The sequence below is a fragment of the Lolium rigidum genome, chromosome 4 (genome assembly GCF_022539505.1).
Source record: "Lolium rigidum isolate FL_2022 chromosome 4, APGP_CSIRO_Lrig_0.1, whole genome shotgun sequence".
NCBI classification, from domain to species: domain Eukaryota; kingdom Viridiplantae; phylum Streptophyta; class Magnoliopsida; order Poales; family Poaceae; genus Lolium; species Lolium rigidum.
In genome coordinates, this window is record NC_061511.1 from 119213179 (window position 1) to 119221209 (window position 8031).

Sequence of the window (8031 nt, forward strand, 5' to 3'; positions counted from 1 at the left end):
GCAACAAAAAATATTCACAGTAAAAATCAACATAATTAAGCATGCATGATTCTCAATGCAAAAGCATCTCAAGTTGAGGACTAATATTTACACCAGAAATTCATGCTCTGAAACTAGAACGCTAGGCAAGTTTAGGAATAAAGTTTGCACAACACGATCATAGTTTGAAACTAAAGCTGCACGAAAAGTTTATGAATGAAGTTGACACCCCACAAATTCCCCATCTACATTCTCATCATATTAACTTACTCACCGAGTGTATCCATCTAGGAAACCATTCATGACATGGATATCTTATCTCATTTTATTTATTTCCGAGGCATGTAATGCCTGACGTAATCCGAATATCTAGTCACGACCCTTCCACTCATTGTGATCATGGTATTAACTTTGCTGAAAATAATACATATACGGAGTGCCAGAAATTTGCCGTAACGGAAATGAATCAACATTTCAGCAAAACATCGGCGACTCATTTGCATGCCATCATCACCGCATGGTTTTCGGATTGAAAACACAACACAATATTATACATGGTCGATTATGTCATCTCGCGCGCGCACACACACAATTTTATATAATACCATCATCCCAAAGCTTAAGGCTTATATTATTTTTAAGAAAGTCAAACTATGTCAAGTTTGACTAAGCTTTTAACAAAAATCATTAACATGCAAAATACAAAATTAATATCATTAAATAGATAATGAAATATATTTTCGTATGGAATCTATAAATATTATATTTGCTGATAGATTGTTCTAAAATTCTGGTCAAAATTTACTTGGTTTGACTTTTCATAAAAAATAGAAGTCTTAAGCTTTGGGATGGATTTATTATATACGAGGTCGGGCTCCGCAACAAGCATTACAATTAAGTTGCATATTAGTCCATTATTAGATTAATGGAAAGAGCAGATGTACATGTACATGTCGGTACATGTGCACTCATTGTGGATTGATCTATCCATTTTCTTTGAGATCCGGTGAAAAAGTGTGAGGAGGAGGAAATTCTTATATGTTGGGTTTTCTGATTTGTTTAGTTTATTCCATGGTCCTTACAAGTTTCATTACCGGATCCAAATATGTTTGCAGTGCGACTATTTCTAGATTTATGTTTTATTTTTGTATGAGACTCGTATATATCATACGTTAATCTTGATACACTTGAAAACTTGCAGTGATTTTGTTTTGACACTTGATAAGAAACTATGAGAAATTTATTAACCGCATCCAAAAAATGTTTGTAGTGTGAATGTTTTGGATTTAAGCTTAAATTTTGCATGACACTTGTATGTATCTTGCGTGTATCTTACGTGAATCTTGAAAAATTGCAGTGAATTTTTTTTGAAACTTGATAAGGAACTCTGAAAATACCATGAAAATTTTATGAACTTAACATATGAATCATCAAAAATAATTTTACATGACAATTTAAAGGTGGTTCAAAATTTGTAAGGCAATATAACGATAGGAAAAGAGAACATGTGAGCGCCGATGTCGAAACAAATGCGTGGATAGGGTAGTACATGCACTCACATGTACATGTACAAAAACCGCACTCTTAGATTAATAGATGAGAAGATAAGCAAGATGGACACGTCGACCAGTAGTAGGCTGGCTTCTTGGAGAGTGTGTGTGGATAAGATAGTTAATTAGTGGAGGAGGGGGTGATATTTTGGTTAGATCTAGAAACATGAGATAGAGATTTGGTTAGATCAATGAACCAAAGATGATGTAATTGGCAAAAATGGAAGTAATAGATGGAGGGAATAAATTGGGTTGGAGAAAGGAGACGGGCAAAAGAAAGGGGGCATTGGGAAGGAAGGAAGACGAGAAGCTGTTGTGTGGCTGTTGTGGACCGTCACAATAAGTGAATCTCTGGTCACGTACGAAAATAGCAGTCGCTACTAAATCTAGATTACTGGTCGTGTGCCGCAACCGTAAACGCGACTAGTAACTTGGCCTCACCCGCGCGGCTGCCTGCCAAATATATTGGCAGCATGGACGCGGAGCCTACGCTACCGGTAGCTTAACACTGGTGGCGTGCATCCTTCGCTACCCGATGCGGTAATTTCTAGCCTCTAGTGTAGCTAGGGCCTATATAGTAGGGTCATACTGGTCACGTATGCAATTTTCTGCACATGATGAGTAATAACAGTCCCGTGTCCAAAATAGCATCCATTGCTAGTAGCTATGCCTCTATAGCTTTTTTCCTGCCTATGACAGGGCCTCGTCTCAGGAGCCCCAAAATAGCTGCAGGGTTACCCATCATCCTAACCATATCCAAGTAGTAGCAAATTAGGCGAATATCCCACTCTACATACACGTGGGGGTCCTGGGCTTATCCTGGCCGTTTATTTTTGCTTCAAGATATGTGCAACTAGCCATGTACATTGCAAACAACCCCTTAGCATAGTTTTCTGTTTGTTACAAAAACACATGTAATCTATGGACTATTTAGATACAGATTCTTGTTCTGTTCCTGCTACCTTGCCGCACATGAGCACAGATTTGGAAAATCAATTATCAGTACATATAATTATTACTGGCACATGATTCTTTCATTAGTCATTTCCCACAATATTACGTTAGTTGATTTGGACCAACTAGATTCAGGACGTTAAATTCGACCTGAACATGAAAAATCCATTATGTTAATAATTGGATCTAGACCTGTTTCTTCCGGCACACATAAGATCTGGAATAGGATTATGTTAGGAAAAATATTGGCTAAATAGGAAAAAAATGGAAGAACAAATCACCGGACCGTGTTAGAAAAACAGAGGCAAAATAGGAAAGAAGAAAATAGCAGATTAATTAATATAAAACTGGAGACAAAATATGGAAGAAAAATCCACGAATCTGGACATGGAAACGAGAGCATCTAGACCATGAACATCACGAAACTAACAAGAATGGGAATGGAAGTCAGATCGAAAAAAGAAATTGAAGAGCAAATCTTGGGTCGCCCACCACGACTCGCAAAGGCGCGCCGCACCGGCGGAGAGTTACGGCAGCAAGTCAGGGACACGAGGACGGCAAAGCTTCCCTTGCTGTGCCAATTCGTCCTTGTCGGGAGCCGTACACCGGCGAGGTCGACGGGTTGGAGGAGCTGCTGGACAATGGTTGAGGATAAGCAGGAGAGAGATTAGGGAAGATGGACTTGTCCACTTCGGCAGCTATAGAAATAGGAAAGTGGACTTGTACAGGATGAAAGTGCAAAACGTGCAACACGAATCTTGACACGCGGTGTGACGTTAGATAGGACAGGGACGCCCACGAGTATGTAGAATCACCCCGTTGCAAATTATTCGTGATCCTCCACACACGTACAGATGGAGGCAAGATATATAGGGGCCCCAAAATAGCGGCAGGGTTACCCATCACTCTAACCATATCCAAGTAGTAGCAAATTAGGTTATTCATGATCCTCCAAACACGTACAGATGGATGCAAGATATATACACGGACAACCTGAATCTTCTTTCGGCACATGCAGAGCTACTGGCAGCACTGCACTCCACATCTACACATCAGCAGAAGGCATGGCGATGGCCGTGCGGCACATGGGATCCATGCCACGCGCCATGCTGCCCATGCATCCAGGAAAGGGCGACCGTACGGATGGTCGGGCGATCGATGGAGGCAGGACCTGGCGGCGGTGTCGCCCGAGGCAGTCGGGTCCGGCGGAGGCGAGCACGGAGAGAGGTCGTATCCAGCGCAGGCCCGCCGGGGGGAGAGGCCGGCTCTTCGTGCCCCCGTAGGCCGTAGCGTCGCGGTGTTCGGACGGTGCGGCTGATGGATTAGGAAGATGTGCGCGCGCCTACTTTTGCTCGATATTTTTGTCTGCCATGCACATTGCTTCACAAGGAAGACACGGACGTACTAGGCTACAAACCTGGCGCTACTACTTAATTGGCGGAAAACGCTTCCGATCCGGCGACCGATCGCTGGCCAGCGATCGGTTGTCGGTCGCTCAGCTCCCGCGCGGCCCATATAGGTCTGGTTTTTCGGCCCAAAACTGGAGTGTTGCTTTTTTAAGAAATGTGCAGTGTTGTTTCCAGATTTGTAACAACTCCCGCGGCCCATATAGGCCTGGTTTTTCGGCCCAAAACTGGAGTGTTGCTTTTTTTTTTAAGAAATGTGCAGTGTTGTTTCCAGATTTGTAACAATTAGATAAAAATTTGTTGTAAACTCACACGACATAATTTGTAAGTTTTTTCTAAGTGATATGTTACGAAAATGCGTGTTTCTTGATATGTTGTAAACAGATGACTTTTTTGTTATAATTATTTTGTGATTTTTGGTGTAATTGTTTTAGTCATGGACACTTTTTTTCGTAGAGATGTTGTATACGTTTGTTAGTTTTGTAACTATTGCATATAAAATTTATAAAGAAAGCATGTAAGAGATGTTGTAATGTTTACCTGGGCGTTTGCCATAATTTTTTTGTTGTTGTAATCGCCTATAATTTTTGGTAAAATACTTGGTGATTTTTATTGTAATTAAATATGTAGAAAATGTATTATTGTTTAACCAATTTTTCATAGTCACGAACACATGTTTTTTTGTTGTTATAGCTTTTGATTTTTTATTGTAATTGTTGTCAATATTTGTTGTAAACCAACATGTAGAAAAATAGTTGTTAATTATCCATTTTTTATAACATTTACATTTTGAATTTTGTTGTGAATATTTTGTTGTAATAGTATATTTTTTTTTGTAAGCGGGGTGAGGATTTTGTTGTAAACTGGGGAAGAGAAGGACTGCGGGTTGAGTTTCCAAAAAATAGGGGGCAAAACGTAAAAGTTACATTGCGGTTGATTCTGGACGTCGGATCTCGATCGAACGGAGCGGAGGGCAACCGATTTTACTCTGTTTTTCAGTCGACCGACGCTCAGCGTCGCCCTTGGCAGCATCGATCCTACCTGAGCAGAGCCAGGACATTCTAGCCACCCACCACTGGTTAGTTCTGCCATGGATCTTGACAACAACAGAGAGAGCAATGGCGACGAGATGGTCGGCGCCATCGCCAGCTGCGGTCTGCTGCTCCACTCGCTCCTCGCCAGGCTCGGGCGTGGCGCCGCCGGGTTCGCCGGGAAGGTGCGCGAGATCGCCAGGGAGGACCCGCGGCGAGTGGCGCACTCGCTCAAGGTCGGCCTGGCGCTCGCGCTGGTGTCCGTCGTCTACTTCGTCACGCCGCTCTTCAACGGACTAGGGGAATCAACCATGTGGGCCGTGCTCACAGTCGTCGTCGTCATGGAGTACACCGTCGGTACGAACGTGTACGAGCATGATTTTGTCATACGCGCAATGTAGAATGTCCGTCACCTGAAACGTGCGTACGAATGTATTTCCTTTCCTGTAACAGGAGCCACGCTGAGCAAAGGTTTGAACAGAGGTTTCGCGACCCTGGTAGCTGCCTGCATCGCCGTCGGAGCACATAAGCTTGCCGAATTAGCTGAACGCTTTGGTGTACAGGGAGAACCCATATCGCTCACAGTGTTCGTCTTCATCATAGGTACGCTAAGCATATGCATGTTCACTTAATCACTTGTTTGTTCAGTCCTTTTTATTGGACGGTATCAGAATCAGAAACCAGTTGCCTAAAGTACGGCATTTGCATATGTGCTGCTGGCAATAATGCAGCATCGGCGGCGACGTTCTTGCGGTTCATTCCAGAGATCAAGGCCAAGTACGACTATGGCGTGACCATCTTCATACTCACCTTCAGCTTGGTGGCTGTGTCAAGCTACCGCGTCGAGGAGCTCATCCAACTCGCGCATGATCGCTTCTATACAATCATCGTCGGCGTCGTCATCTGCCTCCTTACCACCGTCTTCGTCTTCCCCGTCTGGGCTGGCGAGGGCGTCCACAAGCTAGCCATAGGCAACCTCGATCGACAAACTGGCTCAGTTCTTCGAAGGTACGTGCGTTAGTGCCAACCGCCAAGTCCTAAGTTTGTTTGACAGTCTAGTTGATGCGGAGCTAGTAACCTGAAATTGCAACCAAGAGAGTTGTATTCTCGAAAAGAAAAGGACCATATCACAAAGGAACATTCTGATAGATAGCACTACACTCTATGACTCAAAACAGATTATTCTTCCTTGCCACACACCAGAGAATTAGTCATTGCCCCCATCCTATAAACATAAGGCCTTCAGCGGGGCTTTATATATAAAGCCGCATAGAAACCAAAAATCATCCAAATACAACTCAACCCAAAATAACGAAACAAGTCAACAAACAGATCCCCTGATCTGAGCTCAAGTGCACTAGGCACACACGCGGAGTAACATAAGCAAATTATAACATGGGAAGCCCTGAAATGGGTCGAATAAGTAGCGAAGAAGTGGAGATATCGCACTACACTCCGGCTCTAGTCCTCGCGTGTAGCTGTCTGATCGCCCCCAACGCCTCGTCCAAAAGCGCCCTGTCCCTTCATCTCACCAGTCCCTCCAGGACTGCATGTGAAGCATCATATGGTAGACGGCTGTCAGTCGGGTTGCTAATCAACTTCCGTTCAATAGTTGGCTTATTTCTAAACCACTCGGAGTCCAAGATATGGCCGCAAAGGTGAACTAAACTAAACTACGAATGGAGCCAAAGATGCCCAGGTTCCCTTAGAGAAACCATGTCTCTTGGCCACCTGCTCAGATGATAGCAACCTTCCACTGATGAGTTGCCATAGGAACGCTTTGACCTTTGGCGGCACCCTAGTACACCAAACATCCTTAAAGTGAGACACCGCCACCCCTTGCGACAATCCGTAGTAATCCGACTTCGACGAAAAGACCCTAGAGGGCTCTAGTGACCAGGATACCACGTCGTGTTGGTCGTCCGTGGGAAGTGCATGAATCTCACGACACAGATTTTCTAATTCTAACGCTTCCGCCAAACAAAATTGCCACTGGAAGCAAATGCGCCACTCTCCAGGAGTGCCCTCCCTAACCCTAGTCCCATCGACCGTAATGAAGGGTTTAGCTCTGCAGCTAAACAGGCGTAGGAACCGTGCACGTAAAAGCCCCGACCCCGACCACCAATAATCTAGCCAGAAGTAGGTCCTTTTCTCATTCCGGACCTTGTGCTTGGCCCCCACCTTGAAATACCATTTAATTTTCTGGATTGCATTCGAAAATTGGGATCCTCGCACCGGGGCCTCCTTATCGAACAATTCCGTATCCCCTAGGTACTTTGCATGAATTAAATCAGCCCACAACCCATCTGCCTTCTAATATAGCTTCTAGATTCATTTCAGTATCACCGCAATGTTCATATTGTTGTTGTCGAGGATTCCTAAACCCCCGAACTCCTTAGGTCCACAAACTGTGGCCCAATCCACCATGTGGTATTTGTGTTTGTTCCCAACCCCTTCCCGCTAGAAGCGGGACCTAGGCTTGTCTATAGCTAGGTGGGTGGTGTCATATAACAGGTAGATACCCATCGCAAATATAGGTTTGCGATCTCCAGATCGGTCGGCTCAATCAGCACCATCGTATCATCTGCATATTGTGTCACTCCCCTGAATCAGATGGGAAACCACCACCTTAATGTGCCCAGCCGCGTAGGTCTTAGCCAGCATTGCCGCCAGGCCGTCGACTAGGAAATCAAAGAGGATGGGGAGAGTGGATCTCCGTGACGCACTCGATCCCCGAACATTATGGAAATAGGCCCCTACGTCTTCGTTAATGTTGATAGCGGTTTGCCCTCCCATGACCAACTACATCAAACGATGGACCATCATACCCGAGAATCCCTTGCGATGTAGCACCTCGGGAAAAGGAAATCTCATTTGACCCAATCATAGGCCTTCTCGAAATCGAGCTTGAGCAATCTCGTCAAGGCGAATAGCGTAGGCTTTGACGACAAATTTGAGAATAACATTGATCAGCGCAATAGGCCTAAACGGTTTTATAGTGCCCGCCCCCATTCACCTTGTGGATCAACGATATGATACCGAAGTTCAGCCTCGCAATATCCACCCTCCCTAGGGTGAAATCATTGAGGATATTGTGATGACCCAGCGTAC

At 44.4% G+C, this 8031-nt stretch overlaps 1 pseudogene; it reads left to right on the top strand.

The window, feature by feature from the left end:
- Positions 1-4979: 4979 nt before the first annotated feature.
- LOC124647453 lies at positions 4980-6002 on the top strand (annotated as a pseudogene).
- Positions 6003-8031: the final 2029 nt, after the last annotated feature.